Below are 20326 nucleotides of genomic sequence, written 5' to 3'. Positions count from 1 at the left end.
AGAGAGGGAGACACAGAATGTGAAGCAGGCTCCAGGCTCTGACCCATCAGCACAGAGCCCGACGTGGGGCTCAAACCCACGAACCGTGAGATCGTGACCTGAGCTGAAGTCGGACGCTCAACCGACTGAGCCACCGAGGCACCCCTAAAATTTTACCACTTAATGTGTGCTAGCTGAGAAAGAAAATCACTTTGAGCAGAAAAGCCCTTCCATAGTATGAAAATCAAATTATCTTTCCAGAAAGTTTCTTTTCCAGAACTTGATTTCATTAAAGTAAAATCTGTTAAGGACCGGCAATATTCAGTGGTTCGTGTGACAGTTACTGAGATTTCGCTAAATAGGTATAACAGAGTCCTAGACTTCAGGGATTATAAACTTGTAGAAAGGACAGGACAGGTACACAAATAACGGTAAGAAAAAAATTAAGGGCATGGAAGTACTTAGAACAGTTCTTAGCACAAAGAAGATGTTCAGTAATTGCACAGGAAAAGGAGAGAGGAAGAAAGAAGGGTAGGATGGAAAAGGTAAAAAAAAAAAAAAAAAAACTAGGGGTGGAGGTGGGGGTTGAGATGAAAGGTGCAGTGTGTTGGGAGAAAGTTACAATTGTATGTAGCCTTGAAGATGTTGGGAGTCCATAAGACCTGGAGAGTTAATTCCGTGGGGAGAGCATGGTATACAAATAATCAAGAATGTGTGGAATCCTGACTGGGTCTGGGAAACACGAAATGCTATCACTGGAAAGAGCAGAAGGAATATCGATGCGGATAATAAAAGAGAAAATGACAAAAAAAAAAAAAAAGCCGTTGCCAGTATAAGAAAATAGACCGAATCATGTTCTAATTCTTAATTGGGAGGCAATTGGATGAACCTGAGTCCTGTTTTTCTCAAGACAGTATCAACGTCCCTCTCTCGTACATACATAATTGCTAAGAGCACCTTGTGGCACTCTCAAAGGTGCTACGGTTTGGATAATAAATTAGATATCTTGGCAAGAAACCTTGAAACTTTTTAAAAACCAGAGGGTAAAGGAGTATAATGAGGATGACATTATCAGAGTTGCCTTGTTCCAAGACTCATCAGGCAGTTCCACAGGATTTGCACATAGGGAAAGAAATCAGAGATGGGAAGATCTTTCAGACGCTATAGCTCTACTCAGGGCAAAAGTAAAAAGAACCTCCGCTGAGGCACTAACCAGATGTGGTGGGCAGGCTGTGCACTAGTCCCAGTAACCCCCACCTTGTGGTATCCAACCCTGTGTTAGTCTCCTCCCACACTGAATAGGGTGACCTGTGTTCTCAGTAGGATATTACAGAAATGACGGAGTGTGACTTCTGAGGCCAGCTCAGAAAAGACACTGTGGCTTCCTCCTTGCTCTCTTTTGGCTCTGGGAGAAGCCAGCTGACATGTTTTAAGGATGCTCAAACAGCCCCCAGGAAAGGCGTACGTGGTAAGGAACAGAGGCCTATCATCTTCTGCACAAATATGCCAGCCCTATGAGTGCGCCATCTTGGAAGTGAACCCTCCAGTCCCACTCTACGCTTCAGATGACTGCAGCCCCAGCTGCCATCTGAGTACAATCTCATAAGAGATGCTAAGCCAGAGCCATCCACCGAGCTTCTCCTGAATTCCTGACCCACTGAAACTGTGGGAGATAAAAATGTTTATTATTGTTTTAACCTGCTAGGTTTTGAGTAATTTGGTACGCAGCGACAAACAGTAGACCATAGAAATAAAAAGGAAACGATAAAAAAATGGAAACCCAGAGTACCTGGCAAGTGGGTCCTCTTCCCAATTCCTCCCCTAATTAACTGTGTAATGTTGGTGAAATTACTTAATATGGGAGTCTCGGTTTCCTCATCTGCAAAATAAACAGGCCTGACTAATGGATCTTTAATGTCCCTTGTAGCATCCAAATGTAATGATTCCATTACTCTAAAAGCACACTCTTCGGTGATAGAGCAGGGTTTAGAAATTATCACATGAACTGGAGGACGGAGTCCGTGCTTCTGGCCTCATCCCATTCAGTGATCTTATCAATGGCTGAACTGAAGATGCCAAAGGCATTCTTGCCAAAACTGAAGATGATGTAAAACTCAGAGGGAAAGCAATCTCAGCGGTTGAAGCAAAATGCTTAAAAATCTTGAAATTCCGGAACAATGAGCCAAGTATAACAGGACAAAATATAACATAGACTCATAGCCTGTGAAGGTCTGAAAATTTATCTCTAGGCAGATAAGTGCGTGTGGTAAGAGGAATATTCACGATTGTATAATAGTGTGAACCGATTGCCAAGGAATGAATTCTGCCTTTCTTAAACTGGACTTACGAATTCATTCAGTGATCACCCAGGCATCGTGCTAGGCCTTGGAGTTAGAGCACTGACTAAGATACAGACCTAGGCAACATTTGTAAGACTGTAGAACCTAAAAATAAGGAAGGAGAGAATCTCATTTGCATCCTTGCTCGGTCAGATCATTTATGGATATTGGCCACAATTCTACCGATCTACAGACAAGCCAGAGTTAAGGCTGAGACGAGTTACCAGAATGGATATGGAACTCAAAGTAATCTGAATCAACTAACCTTTACTGAGTGGCTGCTCTGTGTCCTGTCCACAGACAGTATGTCCAGCGAGAAGAAGAGATGGTTTAGGATAGAATCTCGCCAAATACCAATACCTAAAGGATAGACAGAAGAAGAAAATCTGCAAAGAGACTGAGCAGGAGTAGCGACAAGTAGGAGAAAAATCTGGAAGCTAAACCAGAAAAGCATTTCAAAGGTCTGGCCCTTACCTCTCCTTCCAATCTCCTCTTCTACCCTTCTAACTTGCCCACTCTGATCCAACGACATGGGTCTTTGGGTTTTCTTCAGACCACGCTTAGTCCTAACTCTGGATCTGCTATCTACACGGGTTGGCATGCTCTTCCCCCAGGTCCAAGTATGAGCCAGTCCATCCCTTCATTCAGCTCTCAGCTCTGAGGCCACCTCCTCAGAGGGGACTTCTCCAATCACCCCAGCTAAAATAACCCTCTGCCTTACCCTGAGCCATTTTTCCACTCAGCATTTGTCACTGACTCACCCCCTAACGTTTTATAAATTCACTCGCTCCTTGATTACCTCCTTCTCCCCCAACTCCCCAGCCCACATATACTCATTGATTCCACTTGCCTCTTTCACTGGTGAATCCACACCTCGCGGTACAGTGGTCTGGTGCATTGTAGGTGTTTTGTAAATATTTGATAAAAGAATGAAATGCAACCAAGATGCCAAGGAAGACTTCAGTAGTCTTGACAAGGGTAATTCCAGTGAGGGAGCAGATACATAAGGAACAACGGAATAAACAAGGCCCGAGAAAGCAGGAGGGGATAAGATCCAAATCACTGATGGTGGAATTAGCTCTGGATAGGAGACAGGAACCTCAAGAGGGGAGGAGAAGTGATGAGTAGGGCTTCCGGTGAGTTCCCAGGTAGGAGGTTAAGAAGTTGAAGGATTCCTCGTCTGATGCCCTCTATTTTATTTTTAAGTAGTACTAAGGGTTTATCAGCTGAGATGAGGCAGGGCAAATGATAGGACTATGGGTTTTGGAGATTTGAAGTAACCACTGTGAGGCAAGCCACGTTGCACGGTGGGTTCGATAAAAGGGCCTGACCATGAGCGCTAAGGTACTGGGAAGAAAGTGGCTGGAGCAAAGGCGCCCAGAATGAAGTGGGATGGAGAGGAAATTCAAGCCAAGAGGGAGTTTATGGATGGAGTCATGTTGAGCAGTCACGAGACTGGCCTATCTGGAGCCCCAGGACACCGGCATGCCACCCTGCCATTAACAACCAGTTAAAGGGACAGGGAATATGTAGCCTACACAAAAAATAAGTCATGGGGGTCAAGGAAAGAAAAAAGCACGTGTCTTCAAAAAATCACCATGGAAAAACTGTATTTGACACGTATTCTATATGGGCCTAAGCCAATAGATAGAAATTATAAGCTGACTTAACCTCCCCCAAATGCTAAGAATCAGAGCAGCAGGAATCTTCTTATGAAGATAAAAAGCTGTCTTTCACGAAGGGGATACACATTTCCGGTGGTGTTCGTGGACAGAGTGGGATGTCACAGGGGAGGAGGATCCAAGGAGAGCAGGTGGTCCCTGAGGGATGCGAGGCCCTCCTCAGCATCTCAGCACTGCCTCAGAGGCACGCAGGAGGTGAGGGAGGGGGCCAGACGGATGGAACACAGGGGCTCTTTCCCACTTCAGCCAGAGCAAATCTACGTTTATTTATTTGTATATAACTGGGCTTCCACCTAGTATTTTGTTTGAAGTGTTCTTGTGTGAAAAAATAAACGTTAAAAGCCATCAGATTAGGTTTTTTTAATGTTTATTTTTGAGAAAGAGAGTGCGCTGGGTCGGGGGGTGTGGGGTGGTAGGGCAGAGAAAAGGGGACAGAGGATCCAAAGCGAACTCAGTGCTGACAGCAGTGAGCCTGACGCGGGGCTGGAACTCACAAACAGTGAGATCATGACCTGAGCTGAAGTTGGACACTCAACTGACTGAGCTACCCAGGCACCCTTTGACTAGGTGGCTCTTAGGTTCCTTTCCAGCCAGGGGGCCTCATTTTTAACGAATTGATTTGAGCATAGCTATTTTTAAAATAAACTTTTTAAAGTTTAGAATAGTTTTATATGTACAGAAAAGTTGTAAAAATAGTACACGGGGGGGAGCCTGGGTGGCTTAGTCGGTTAAGCGGCCGACTTCGGCTCAGGTCATGATCTCACGGTCCGTGAGTTCGAGCCCCGCGTCGGGCTCTGTGCTGACAGCTCAGAGCCTGGAGCCTGTTTCAGATTCTGTGTCTCCCTTTCTCTGACCCTCCCCCATTCATGCTCTGTCTCTGTCTCAAAAATAAATAAATGTTAAAAAAAAAATTAAAAAAAAAAAAGATACTACACCGAGTTCTTACATATTCCATACCCATTTCCCCCTATGAACCTTGTACATCCATATGGTATATCTGTCACAATTAGTGAGCCAGCATTAACAGATTACTATTAACTTAAACCCATCCTTCATTCAGGTTTCTTTAATTTTTATCTAATATTCTTTTCCCACTACAGGCTCCCATCCAGGGTTACCACATTATATTTATTCATTATGTCTCCTTCCTTATTTTTGATGATCTTGATAGTAAGAGTATTGGTCAGGTTATCTTATAGACTATCCCTCATTTAAGATCTTTTTCTGATGTTTTTCTCGTGATTAGACTGGGTTATGGTCGTGATTAGTTATGGGTCTTAAGGAGGAAGGCCACAGAGGAAGTGCTATTTTCAACATATCATGTCAAGAATATATACTATCAACGTCACTTATCCCTCTTGATGTTGACCCCGATCATCTGGTGGAGGTAATGTTTGCCAGGTTTCTCCATTGTAAAGTTACAATTTCCCCCCCTTCCATACTAACCACAGTTTTTGGTCTTGCTTTTGTTTCATGCACAATCTGCATTTCTGATACTGGTTCTTTCCAAGAAAAAATGTTACATGTTGTGACGGTTAATCTCAATGTGCCAACTTGACTGAGCTAAGTGTTGCCCAGATAGCTGGTCAGGTATTACTTCTGGGTGTCTGTGAGGCTGCTTCGGGAAGTCAGCATTTCAACCAGGAGACTAAGTAAAAATCACCCTCTCCAACGTGGGTGGGCATCTTCCAATCCATTGACAGCCTGAACAGAACAAAAAGTCACAATAAGGGGGAGTGTGCGGTCTGTCTGAACTGGGTCACCCCAGTTGCCCTTGGGTGGGCATCTTCCAATCCATTGACAGCCTGAACAGAACAAAAAGTCACAATAAGGGGGAGTGTGCGGTCTGCCTGAACTGGGTCACCCCAGTTGCCCTTGGACTTCAAGGGCACTTGGACACTGGCACACCTGCTTCTCAGGCCTTTGACCTCGAACTGGGACTCATCCCATCGATCCCCCTGGTTTTCACCTTCAGACTAGGACTTCATTACACCACAGGCTTTCCTGGTTCTCCAGCTTATAGGTGGCAGAACCATCTGTAAACCAGGCCGCAGGCCTTTCTTCCTCTGTCAAATGATTATAGGCAACTCCCTGAGGTTCTAGACGCAGGCTAGGAGAGAAAAGACAGGAATGGGGACCGGGGGCATTCGGGTCACTTCTTCACGTAACTTACTTGTGCCTTAGGAGCCGCTCGGGCCTGATACTGTGCCTTAGGAGCCCCCACTTCCATCCGCTGATGGGAGCGCTGCTGTGCACATACGATTTTAAAGGCTTGGTGGGTCAGAGGACACCCAGTTCATGCCGGGCAGCTCAGGCCTCGTGGCATCTCGGTGGCCCACGGCAAAGTGTTTAGTTCCTACTAAGACCCAAGAGCCGTTCGCAAAAGGAGGACAGTTACCCGCAGAGGATGGGAGGGCCTTGCTCCAAACTCCCAGCCGGCCTGTGCTGCAAATGACCCACAGGTGCCTGCCAAAGGCTCCAAACAGCATCCCCACTGACGCTTTAAGTGCCATTGGAGGTGCTGGACCGCACAGCCCAAGAAGCAGAGTGGCTTGAGCGGCCGCCTGGAACTACTGCAGAGCCTTCCTTTTGTTCTGGGCCCCACTCAAACCCGGCAGCTTTTCAGGTCACTCGGTAAATGGGCCAAAGTAGCACACCCAAATGAGGAACGTCTACAAATCCAAAGAATTCTCTCTTGTAGGAGGAGCCTGACGCAAACAACTGACCCACCACCTTAGAAGAGAGATCTCAACGTGGCCCATCCTGGTAATACTTTCTGTCTTAACTCACTTAGGCGCTCTAACAAAAATCCCAGAGACTGGGTGGCTTAGAAACAACAGAGGTTTATTTTTCACAGTTGCGGAGGCTTGGGAAGTCCAAGATGAAGGCACCTGCAGATTCAGCGTCTAGTGAGAACCCACTTCCCAGTTCACAGATGGATGGCTGTCTTCTCCTTGTGTCCTCACAACATTGGAAAGAGTAAGGAAGCTCTCTGGGGTCTTTTTTTTAAATAAAGGCCCTAATCCCATTCATGAGGGCTCTCTTCTGCCCGAGATCCCACCTCCAAACACCATAATCCTGGAGATTCGGTTTCAACATACGAATTTTGGGAGGACACAAATACTCTGTCTATGGCACCAGGTCATACAGGGTACTTTGGGGACAGGAGCAGGCTGATGCTTGTCTTTAGGTACATTCGGGCCAGAAAGCAAAACTCTAAGACCTCTGGGGACGCCAGTGCCTGACTCTGAGATGTCAAGGAATCTATTACATCCCTTGTTTTGTGGGATATGGGATTGTAAGTGGAAGGCAGAAAACGGACCGGGAGGTCTGTCCTTTCAGAAGCCTTCAAAACCTGCTCACCGTAGCACAAGAGCCCACACCTCCTGGATTCTTTCATTTGCTACACAAAGAATGTTAACTCAGTGATTCGGGGGGAGTTTCTGTTCCTCCCTTCCTTCTAAATGCAGTCAGTCTGTGCTGATAAACACTAGGCCTCCTGTATGTGTGTGTAGGCCTGTGTGTCAGAAAACACTGCCTTTCTGGAGCGTGTGACAATCCACTGTGAGCCGTAACTCCCCAAGAAGGCTGTGCCAAATTAGTCCTTTTCTGAAAAATCTTTTCCTGGGGATACTTCGCATCCAGAGCCATTACTCATAAAACCAGATGATGCTTCTTAAAATGCCAGCCTCTTGGAATTCAACAGCTTTCCCTACCCCGACTGAGGTGATGTGTCATTTGTCTTGGGAGGCTCAGAGATGGCCTCTGGCCATTTCAACCATTCTTGCCCCACCTGCCTCCCGAGAGGAACCCAAACACAAAACACCTCTCCCAAAAAGCCCGTCAAGCATTAAACAAATGGTTACAATCTTGGTCCAACAGGAACTCAACAGTGCGTGGTGCACTCATTCAATGTACACGTAAAAGACTAGGGGGTCCTTCCTATCTCCCTCACGCAAACCCAAGACGGGCTGATGTTACCACCCTCTTATTACGGTTCAGCCCAGAGGTGGGTAAAAAACCTGCTAAACGTCTCCTAGCCAGTGAAAGGGGTTTGTCTGGTGAGCATGCTCCGGCTGGCTGCTGCTACCTTCCCATCCACTAAGGCCAGCAGAAATCGGGCAGCTTTCTATTTTTTAAAACAGAAGTACGGGGGCGCCTGGGTGGCTCAGTCGGTTAAGCGTCCGACTTCAGCTCAGGTCATGATCCCACGGTCCGTGAGTTCGAGCCCCATGTCGGGCTCTGTGCTGACAGCTCAGAGCCTGGAGCCTGTTTCAGATTCTGTGTCTCCCTCTCTCTCTGCCCCTCCCCAGCTCATGCTCTGTCTCTCTCTGTCTCAAAAATAAATAAACGTTAAAAAAAAAATTTTAAACAGAAGTACGTTGTGAGTCACATTAAAAGTACAATTCTAAGAACCTGGAATTGGAAGAAACTGAGTGCCTTGAGAACACAAAGAGAGGGATTCCATTTGGGATAGGAGGCCCCTGGATTCCAACCAGGGATCTCTGGTGTTGATGTTGGAAGTCACCCCTACAAACAAATCTGAAACTCTTTAGGAATAATGGAGAAGCTGTGATAGAACGAAGCCAGGTAGGGAAGGGAAAAGACATACACCAAAACTAATTTCAGCCTCCTAACAACCCTATGAAGTTGGTATTAGGATCTCACGTAACATACGGGAAAACTTGGATATAGAGAGGTTTAATAACCTGCTCAAGGTCAACAGCTAAGTCAAAGACTAGAATTCCAACTCAGATCTGTCAAATTTCAAAGCCTACATAATCTTCTGATATTCCAGGACGCCTTCTGACAGAGTCAGATAAAGACACTGAGACAGCATGTTCCCAGACCTACTCCTGCCACTTTACAAAGCAGAACGGTGAAGACCAGGAAGGAACCAGAAAACGCAGATGCTGGAAGAGGTATATGGTCCCTGAATATATATATTAAATATATGAATATGAATATGAATGTGAGTATGAATATGTATGTGTATATATATGTATATATACACATATATGCATATATATACACATATATACAGACACACACACACACATATATATATATATACACATCCATACATACAGTGATACAGCCAAAGACCTATGATCTCTACCATCCATGACCCCAAGTAAGGGGTTTTATGGTTAAAGATGAACTTAAGTTCACTTGAGCAAGGCTTAAATTAAATCTCAATCTATACAGATGAAGATGCCATGACCCTTGCCTTGAAGAAGCTTGCAATCTAAGGAGGGGAAGGGAGGTGTAATCAACCATCTGACCACACTACCAGGCAGAATGGGGGGACAGCAGGATATGTGATTCACTCAGGCTTGGGAGGCTAGGGAGGCTAGGGAGGGCCTTCAGGTTAATAGCACTGAATCTGGGTCCTGGAGCATAAATATTTTCATGAGCAGTGGAGACAAGAAGGCTCTTCCAAGATAAAAGGAAAAGAAAGAACAAAGGCATGAAGGAATGAGTAGAAGCCAAGAAAAGGGTGAACCAGGCTAAAGAATTTCAACTAAAAATTTCAAGGCAACTAGGGCACCTGGGTGGCTCAGTCGGTTAAGCGTCCAACTCTTGATTTTGGCTGAGGTCATGATCTCATGGTTCAGGAGTTTGAGCCCCACATCGGGCTCTGTACTGACAGCATAGACCCTGCTTGGGATTCTCTCTTCCTGTCTCTCTCTCTGCCCCTCCCCTACTCACTCCTACACTCTTTCTCTCTCTCAAAATAAATAAATACTTTTTTTTTTTTTTAATTTCTAGGCAACGGAAAACCGAGAAAGGTGTGCGCGGGGTGGGTTGAGTGGCCCAGGCAGATCTGCTCAAGAGCAGTGGGATCGGTGACAAGGAGGCAAATGTAGTGATCAAAGTAAAGTAACTGAGAACTTGAACTACAGCCGTGACTGGGTGAGAATCACTGCAGAAATGAAATGGTCAGAATTTGGTCACTGACTGGACTGGGGGAAGGAAGGTAAAGATGAAGCGAACTCAGGTTTGTTGGTTCTGCATAAGTAGCACAGAGATAATATAAACTGAGCTAAGAATCACAGCAAGCGAAGAAGCTTTTGGAGAACGAAGAAAGAAAAGATAGTAATTTCAGGTCACACACACTGAATTTGAGGTGCCATGAAGCCAATCATGTGACAACATTCACTGGCTGGAAACACAAGTCAACGAAAGGGTCTGCAAATTATGACCTGAACAGCATGTTCTCATAAATAAGGTTTTATTGGGACACAGCCACCATCTGTTAAGTTTATTGTCTGTGGCTGCTTTCACTTTCTGTCTATGGCAGAGTTGGAGACTTGTAACAGAGACCACACTGCCTGAAAGCCTGAAATATTTACTATCAAGCCCTTTAAGAAAAAGTTTGCTGACCCTTGATCTACAGTTCAAAAACAGATGTCAGAAATGTTTCTCTGGGGAATAGATAGCTGAGAAGAAAGCTAAGAAAGAAACACTGGAGGAATAGTATAATCTAGTCCCCATTCAACTAGTATTTGTTGAACACTCCCTACACATCAAGCACCGGGACACTGGGTCCCATGGTGGGAATAACACAGTAAACAAGACAGACAAGGTCCCCACCTTCATGAACTTTACAGAAGATGGAAGCAATAGGAAGAACCAATCAGATAACAACCAGTTCCTAGCAACACCAATACTATGAGGATGAGAAAGCAAAGAGAAGTGAGTGGGGGCATCGGGGGAAATCCTGGGCAGGAGTGCTGAGCTAGGCCAACAGAAAACCAAGAAAGTACCCCAGTACCGAAACCAAGAGATAAACACGACCGGGAATGTCAAATGCTGTGAAGTAAGGCGAGGTCCAGCAAGGAGCCATTGGCATTTGGGAGTCAGAGATTTTGGAGATAATTTTTGGCACAATGGTGGAAAACAAACCAGTTTGCAGGCATTAAGAAATCAGACGGCGGTGAAAAACTTGGGGAAATGGGCGTACGCTGATTTTTATAGAAAATCAGAACAAGAGAACAACAGCCAAGATACGGCAGATCAGGGGGCTATTAAGGTTGAGAGAGTGATTTCTTTTTTTAACATCAAGAAGATGTAAGTATACTTTGAAGAGGAAAGAACCACTAGCCAGCAAGAGATGGAAAAGTTGGGGCGCCTGCGTGGCTCAGTTGGTTAAGCGTCTGACTTCAGCTCAGGTCATGATCTCACGGTTCATGGGTTCAAGCCCCGTGTCAGGCTCTGTGCTGACAGCTCAGGGCCTGGAGCCTGCTTTGGATTCTGTGTCTCCCTCTCTCTCTCTGCCTCCCCCTGCCCACCAGCTCTCTCTCGAAAATAAATAAACATTAAAAAGAGAGAGAGAGAGGGAAAAGTTAGGAGAGAGGAAATAATTCATTACCCAGAGCGCATGTAGAGAATTTATGAGAAAAGTAGCCAGCTGGGGTACCTGGGGTGGCTCAATCAGTTAAGCATCCAACTCTTGATTTCAGCTCAGGTCATGATCATAGGTCATGATCTCATGGTTTGTGAGATCAAGCCCCATGTCAGGATCTGTGTTGACAGTGGGGAGCCTCATTGGGATTCTCTGTCTCCTTCTCTCTCTGCTCCTCCTCCTCTCATGCATGTGTGTGCACTCGCTCGCTCTCCCTCTCATGACAAATAAATAAACCTAAAATAGCTAGCATTTATTGGGTACTTAGCAGGAGCCAAACCTAAACTGGGAGAGAGAGACATCTGCACAGATAGATAGAGGCAAGGAATCTTTCATTCTCAGACCAGCCCTGAATAGTTAATATCACCTATCTTTCACAAATAAGGAAACTAGAACTTGGAAGTTTAGTAACTTGTCCAAGTCCCACATTTAGTAAGTAGCAGGGCTGGGATTTCAAACTACTATTATTTAGTTCCAGAGCCCGTGTATTTTCCACTTCATCAAGATGTCACAACTTGGAAGTGAGGTTCTTCCCTGCTGAAGAGGGAAACAAACAGAACGGGTGAAAAAGAGAGATTCTGAAGTAGAAAACATTAAGTGCAAATCCAGGCGAGCCGGAGTGCCCAAGTATTCTCAGAAAACAATCTTCGCTTTCCTCCAGTTACCCATTCAACTCTGGCTCAGTGCTGGATGTTTTCCATCTACCTACCACATCTCCTCTCTAGGTCTCTCTCTCCTCCTAAGGCTGACCCTTACTGTCTCACTTGCCCTCTCGCTTCTGGTTGGGACCTGCTGAGGGAGACAACGGCTGAGGATGGGAGGGCAAAAGGAGAATGGGGACATAGAATTGAGGCCAAATGTCTCCTTGCCACATCACCACGGATGGACTAGCCCCTCGTACCAAAGGCCACAGCTCCGGTCAGGCAGCCCTCTCCTACAGCTGCTGCCAACATGCTTTTCGGGTTTCCCCCAGCTCACCCACACCTCCATTACACTCTCCCCTATCACCCCGCCTGTGTCCCGCCAAGCCCCAGCAAGCTACATGTTCCATATGGTCCCGGATGCTTTTTCACAATGCATAATATGGTCATTTCCACACGTATGCATCTCCCCATGACCTTACACATCACATTCACGTATGTACATCGACCAACTGCAAGGTCTTCAGAATGAAAAAAAATCGAGGCATTTTTCACAACAGGAGAAAGTTCTAAGCTGAACCCTGAAGTTCAGTATCAGTTTAAACCTCAAACCCAAAATAATAAGAGTCAATGACGCTTAATCATGAACCTCAGCGTCCTCAACTCTTCTAAAAATCCCCCAGAGGCACAAATCCTGGATTTGACTGACCCCGGCTCAGCAGTGGAGAGAAATGCACCACATCTGAAGCTATGATCAGGTTCAAGTTCAAAGCTCTTTCCAGTTCTGGTCTTGAAAGAGAAGCCAGCCTAGCTTTCTGTTCTGATTCACACTCTGCGATAAAAACTTAATTTAAACTATTAATTTGCCTTTCAAAAGGGTAATGAAGATGCCCTCAGAATTGCTGCTTCCTTGTCTCCTCTCCCCCATCCCCGTCCCCCTCACCCCCACAAAAACACCCTAAGTTTTTCGGGTTTGGGTTTTTTTTTTTTTTTTAAATTGATGTCATTTCATTTCTTCTGGGAAGGTGAAACCACCTAAGTTTCAGTTTTAATGCCTAGTTTCTTTCTCGGGCCGTGAGCGAGCACTGTTAGGTGTGGGGGCAGAGGTCTCCTCGGCCCTGGGGACAGCACTGTCCACGGTGCAGGTAGCATGCTGACTCCTGACACTAATATCTACCCTGCCCAAGGTCTCCATCCCAGCTTGAGCCTTCAAGTCAGGCACCACCTCACCTTTTCTACCTGGGCCCCTGTTTATTTAGTTTGTAAGGTAACAGGGTTAAAATAAATCCATAGTTGGCAATCTTCTCAACCATGGGGATTGCTTTTCATCTTTATTTATTTATTTTTTTTTTTATTTTTATTTTTTTTTTTTTAACGTTTATTTATTTTTGAGACAGAGAGAGACAGAGCATGAACAGGGGAGGGGCAGAGAGAGAGGGAGACACAGAATCTGAAACAGGCTCCAGGCTCTGAGCTGTCAACACAGAGCCCGACACGGGGCTCGAACTCACGAACTGTGAGGTCATGACCTGAGCTGAAGTCGGACGCTTAACCGACCGAGCCACCCAGGCGCCCCTGCTTTTCATCTTTAAAGAAAAGTGTAGTCCCAAGAGACGGCCGGCGATGTTTATAGACCAAAGGGAGTGCTCTGTACACATGGGTTCTCGGAGTCTTTGCAGTAACTCCGCGGCCCCCTGGGAACCTTTACTATATGTTTGATACATGGCAGCTACATGTTAGCCCCTCTGGACTCTGATATCCCTTCCAGTTCCAGAGTGTTGGTTGTTTTGTGAATGCCTGAGACCTGGTATTCAGATAAAGACCTCACATGTGAGAATCTCACATCTTCCTGCCCTGGACTTTGCCCAGACCACTCTAAGGAATGGCCCAGGGGCACCTGGGTGGCTCAGTTGGTGAAGAGTCTGACTTCAGCTCAGGTCATGATCTCCTGGGGCTCCGTGCTGACACCTGGGAGCCTGGAGCCTGCTTCAGATTCTGTGTCTCCCTCTCTTTCTACCGATCCCTCTCTCAAAAATAAATTAAAAACATTAGGGGAAAAAAAAAAAGGAATAGCCAAACTCTTAGGGGTGTAAATCCCCATCTAGAGCCAAGACCTAAAGTACTTAAGAATCAGGGGTCAGGTTTGCCTCCGTTGAACCTCAGATCTAACCAAAGCTCAGACGTGAATCCCAAGGCAGTCCGAGATTTTAGAGAGGAGTACTGTAGACGCTCTCTAGGTAAGGATTATCTGTTGTCAAGGAAGAAGCCCAAGGACGGGCCACAGTTCACACATCCACCCCCAGACTTGCCCTAGATGTCTGGGAGGTCAGTGGATACTAAGAATCTACCTAAATGGCTCCCATTCAGCATCTCCAAACAAAACAAAACAAAACAAAACAAAACAAAACAAAACAAAACAAAACAAAACAAAAACACAATACTGGGGCTCGATCTCACGACTACAAGATCTTGACCTGAGCCGAAATCAAAGGGTCAGACACTTAACTGCTTAACCTACTGAGCCACCCAGGCGCCCCTGGGACTAGATTCTTAGTCACAGTTCAAGGTACTATCGATCCAGGCGTCCCAAAGCCTAAAATCTCCTTTAGGATTTTCAGAAAAGCTTTGCCCACCGTAAAGAAAGACACCTGGGTCAGTTGGCTTCCGTGTTAAATGCAGCACCATCCAGAGGCACAGCGATGGCTGTGGTCACCTCCAGAAGCCCTTCCGTGTCTGTCCACGAACATGAGCACGATGGTGGCGGTCTGGAACCCAACTCCTCCCACCAGGACTTGCCTCATGACACATACGAAACACACCAGATGAGTTTCTCGGAAGCTGCCAGACAACCACCCAGCAGCAGCCTCCTCACCGAGCTACAACTCTCAGGGCCATTGTCACCACCATCTGTGCCGTCCTAAGACACAGACTCTGGGGCTCCCAAAGCACCTTACAAAAAACAAAAAAACCCCACACATCCAAGAGCTGCCCAGGGAAGGGTTCAGGAGGGAGTGGGGAGAGGGAGACACTCCCAGAGCCCCACAGAAATGAGCAAAGCCTCATCATCTCACCCCTGTTCCAAAGTCCCCTACCTCTGGCCAGGAGTTTCCATGGAAACCTCATAAGTTCTATCTATAGGAAGGGAAAAAAATGTTAAAGCAGCATCCTGAGGTATGTATGAATTAGCTCCAAGGCAGGCAGGCAGGCAGAGGAGGAGGGAGTGGGGCTCATGTGGGAAGAAACAGAACCGATCATTACCTTGATACACAAAAAAAAGGCCCTGTGAAACCCCAGCTGCCTTCAGCCACAGAACCAGGAGGCAGGTGCGGTGGACAGGTAGGTATGAAGCACTGTGGGCAGGGCATTTGCATGAGGAAGGAACTATAAGGAGAAGGGGAGACCTTGAGTCATCGTGGAAGGATTTAGGCCAAAGGCTCTCTCACCTCAGGCCACCTGCCAAGAGTCAATCAATCTACCGCCCATACTTCCGTGTCACCTCAAAAATCAATTCGGACAATAATAAAGTCTTTGTGGAGAGGTCTCATACATCTCTGTCTTATCAAACTGCAATGCTTTGGGTCCCCTGTAAGGAATGACTCTGCTAAACTCTTTTTCTCTGAATCTTGATTTCAGGATGAAGTTTGAATGAGGAGGGAATTTCTGAGTCTTAAATGTCATGCAATTTGCGTTGTAAAAATAGACCATGAGGATCAAAGAACTAAATGTAAGAGCTAAAGCTACAAAGCTCTCAGAAGAAAACACAGGCATAAATCTTTGTGCCCTTGGATTAAGCAATGGTTTCTTAGATATGACACCAAAAGCACAAGCTATAAAAGACATATAAAGTGGACATCAACCAACTGAAGACTTTTGTGCTGCCCTTGGGAAGAGGGAAGTTCCAAAGAACTGGAGGAAATTTTTATAAATTGTATGTCTGATGAGGGACTTGTAGCTAGAATATATATAAAGAGCTTCTACAGCTCAATAATATAGAGGCCGTTTTTAGGGAACAGACTTGAGCAATGGAAACTTGATCAAGGCAAGAGGGCCCATAGTGATCCCAACCCCCGGCTGAATACAAACGGGGCCATCACACAGCCCACCTCAAAACACCCGTAGGCTCTAAGTAACCAACTAAAAAGGGGGAAATTTCCCAAAGAAGGGGAAATTCCAAATGTCCCCATACCTCCTCACCTTCTCCCTTTAAATACAGCCCGGACCCACTGCCTCATTGCAGCCAGTCTCTGCTTTGCTGTCCTGCCTGCGCTCCCTTGCAGCATATTCAAGAAATTTCTATCTCCTTTGTTCCGCCTCAGGTGAATCCCTTCACTGCCCACTCCACCGGCTTCCACCCAGTCCGGATGCCCCACATTTGGGGATCCCCATCCAAGGGGGACAGACACCACAAATGATAAAATAGCAAAAGAAATGGGAGAAGGATCTGAATAGGCATTTCTCCAAAAAAGATGTACCAATGGATAAGTACATTTAAAGATGCTTGACGTCATTACCAATCAGAGAAATACAAATCAACATCACAGTGAGATAACTACTTCACACCCACTAGGATGGTTATAGTCAAAATGATGGTAAGTATTAGGAAGGATGTGGAGAACTGGAACACTTCTACATCGCTGGTGGGAATACAAAATGGCGTAGCCATTCTAGAAAAGTCTGGCATTTCCTCACAGGGTTTGACGCAGTAACCATATGATCCAGCAATTCCATTTCCAGGTACACACCCAAGGGAAATGAAAACATGGATCCACACAGAAACCTGCATTCATAGCCACATGATTCCTATTAGCCACAACGTCGAAACAAAACTAAAAGTCCATCAACTGATGAGTACATTAACGAAATGTGGTATAAACACACGACGGAATATTATTCAGCCGCCTGTGAACCTTGAAAGCACCAGGCAAAGTGAAAGAAAGAAGCCAGTTACAAAAGATTACATACTGTGTGATTCCACTTATAGGAAATGCTCAGAATAAGCAAATCCACGGGGCCAGAAAGTAAACTAGCGGTTGTCTATGGCTGGGAAGGTTGGGGGGATGGGGAGTAGGAAATGTCTACTTGGATACAGGGCTTCTTTTTGGCATAATAAAATGTTCTTTTTTTTTTTTTAATTTTTTTTTTCAACGTTTATTTATTTTTGGGACAGAGAGAGACAGAGCGTGAACGGGGGAGGGGCAGAGAGAGAGGGAGACACAGAATCGGAAACAGGCTCCAGGCTCTGAGCCATCAGCCCAGAGCCTGACGCGGGGCTCGAACTCCCAGACCGCGAGATCGTGACCTGGCTGAAGTTGGACGCTTAACCGACTGCGCCACCCAGGCGCCCCTAAAATGTTCTAAAATGGAGTGAGGTGAATATATTCAAAACCGCCAGATTCCATACTTTAAATGGGTTAATTGTATGATCTATGCATTATAACTCAGTGAAGTTGTTATTAAGAAAGGGGCCCTGAAAGCCTGTAACATATCGACCCTGCGTTTACAATTTTGATACTTTGATCACGGCGGATTTTTTCACATTGCAATTATTTCAAAAAGCAGACAGCATTAATGTATTATTTACCTTGATTATGGAGTTTTGGGCCGCCTCCTTAGATTTTGTGCCCGGGGCAAGCGTTTCACTGGTAACAAAAACATCCTCATTTAAAGAGCCTTCCCCGATCCCCAGAGGGATCTGATGGAGGCCCTCCCACATTCCTCAGTTTCCTCCTCTCTGGGACCTGAGTTGTCAATTGCACACTTTACTATTACCTCCCCTAATGCAGTTCAGCTGCTCCTTCACACACACTTCCTCCCACTGGCTTCACTTGTGTGTGCGTGAGTGTGTGTGTAATTATGAAAAATAAAAAAGATCATGTCAAACTGAAAGTGGGCAAATATCCCAACTTTTAAAAAATGGGCAGAAAGCAGATTCTACAAATGATAGACCAGTGAGTGGGAAATGGATCTCTAGCAGAATCACAAAACTGTATTATTTCACAAGATGATTTCATGAACATTCAGGAAGCAAAGTGGTTACCAACAGCAGCCGGCAAAGTTCCTCTAAAACCAAGGAATGTCAAAGGACATTCACAGCCTTTTTGGATACAGTCATTAGGTTAGAATAAAAGATAAGAGAATTGCTAAACACAGTGAATATCTTGATTGTAGCAATGCATCCAGCAGTATCTTTATATTATTGTGAACAGGATAAAGAGATGTAGGGAAATGATTGTCTATTAGGGAAAATTGTAGCATCTGATTGCCAGTACACAACTTTAGTTTGCTATAAGCTCAAAATACGTCAACAGAGTACAGCAGCTATAAAAAAAAAAAAAATCTATCATGGATTTTGGGCTACATCCAAATTCAAATGTCTGAAAAGAGGGCTGGTCTACTTTTCAACGTACTTCCCAGGAGTACTGTGCTCAGTTCTGGGGGTTCCAGTTTCCAGGGGACACTAACCAACTGAAGTACTTAAGGAAGAGAACAGTTGACTGGAATAGAGAATCAAAAGATTACAAAAGATTATGAAAAAGTCGGGAATTTAGTATACAGTAGTAAAGCCATAAGGGAAACATGATAACCATTTTAAATATTTGAAGGACCGAAAAAAAAAAAAGACAGAAAGAAAGAAAGAAAGAAAGAAAGAAAGAAAGAAAGAAAGAAAAACTTAATCAACTTAATGTAACCCAGAAAGGCAGAATTAAAGCCAGACAATAGAAGTTATTACCAAACAAACAAACAAACAAAAAGTCAGCTCAACAAAAGGAAGGGACCCTCCCACAGCTCTCCCACAGTCAAAGAGGCTGCCTTGTGTTAACTAATCAGATGAGGTTGGAGCTCATGGCTTATTGGGTCCCTTCCAAATTGTCCATTCATAGTCCCTACTTTGAATCTGAGTTTCTTCTCTTTTCTCCCACCTAGTCTTTTTTGATATCCTTTCTGCTGTGGTGAGTATTTGGAAGAGGTCCTTAACATTCAACCATAAGCTTTTAACGACAACCCATTGTTTTTACCTTAGTCCATCCCCCCTCTAACCCTCCTTCCTCCTGCCCTCCTTCCTCCCCAGCCCTCCTTCCTCCTGCCCTCCTTCCTTGCCGCCATCTTCCCTTATTCTTCTACAGGCTGACACAGCACAAGGCTTTATGTTCTTTCCACAAACTCCACTGCAACTGGGTTATATGAAAGAGTAGTAGGAAAAAAACAAAAGAAGAGAATAATAGGAAAGAAGACGGAACTCAGGCAGCACGTTGAGTCTGTTACACCCTGAGGTTAAACCTGCATTGCTTGCTTCCTCTGGGACACATGCAGATGTTCACCGAACTGACTGAACTCGGTTCACACGAATTAGCCTCAGAAGTGTCTACATACGCAGTTACCTTGCTGCCTAACATTCAGTGCTCGTACCACACACAGGGACTGTTTTCCTTGCTCTACGCATCAGTTCCAAAGGCCAGACCATGACAGCTTGGTCTCTCCTGTAGCCCCACAGAGGCACTCAAGAGACAGTAATTAATGAACAGTAATTACATGAATAAAGAGTTTCTCTTTTCCTTCCCGTATATATTCCAGACTGACTTAAGATTCTGATACAAGTCCTCCTTAAGATCAAGCATTAGACAATGCACAGAACTTGAGAGCTAGTACGTAGGGATGTCAGAAAGCACCTAGCCCAACCCCTCCATCTGGTAGATGAGTAAACTGAGGTCCAGAGTAATGAAACATTCAGTTAGGAATCAACAGAGCGGAGAATCAAAACCAGTTCTTCCAGTTTCTGGGAAACAGAATATCCTAGGAATAAACAACAACAACAACAACAACAACAACAACAAAAAACCCCACAGGTTTTGGAGTCAAACGAAAATGGGTTCTAATGCCAAGTCTTCCTCTTACTAACTCCATGATCTTGGGCAGGTTAATCAGTGTCTCCGAGCCTTAACGTCTTCAGAAGTAAGCGGGAAAGAGAATGCCTTCAACCACATCACTAGCACACAGGATATGCTAAGTGGTAGCATTTGCTATCTATTGCCAAGACCAGTGCTCTGTCCATTACAACACATGGGTCCTTGGCTTTGTGCCTGTAGGAAAAGAAATATATCCATGCTAAGCGGGGAAGAGTGTAATAGCCAAACACTGAGTGCCCGCCATGTGCTAAGCACCTTTCCATACTCAGTCTAAAACACAGACGAGCCACATACAAAGTGACAGAACTGCCGTTCACACCCATGCCCCCTCTCTGCTGAGAGGTCATGACCACGGAAGGTGGTCCTTGAATAT

General features: G+C 45.3%; 1 protein-coding gene and 1 long non-coding RNA gene across 2 annotated transcripts in view; one reads left to right on the top strand and one right to left on the bottom strand.

Annotated features, from left to right (window-relative positions):
- The window catches only part of GRAMD1B (GRAM domain containing 1B), a 248434-nt gene that overhangs the window by 208284 nt on the left and 19824 nt on the right, over window positions 1–20326 (bottom strand). The window lies entirely within an intron of this gene.
- Window positions 8467–17221, top strand: LOC111556582. The gene is made up of 3 exons (XR_002736133.2): window positions 8467–8590; window positions 8799–8922; window positions 15683–17221. It is a non-coding gene; the product is annotated as an uncharacterized LOC111556582 (long non-coding RNA).

The sequence above is a fragment of the Felis catus genome, chromosome D1 (assembly GCF_018350175.1).
Source record: "Felis catus isolate Fca126 chromosome D1, F.catus_Fca126_mat1.0, whole genome shotgun sequence".
NCBI lineage: Eukaryota > Metazoa > Chordata > Mammalia > Carnivora > Felidae > Felis > Felis catus.
This window is presented reverse-complemented; position numbering and strand designations above follow the sequence as displayed.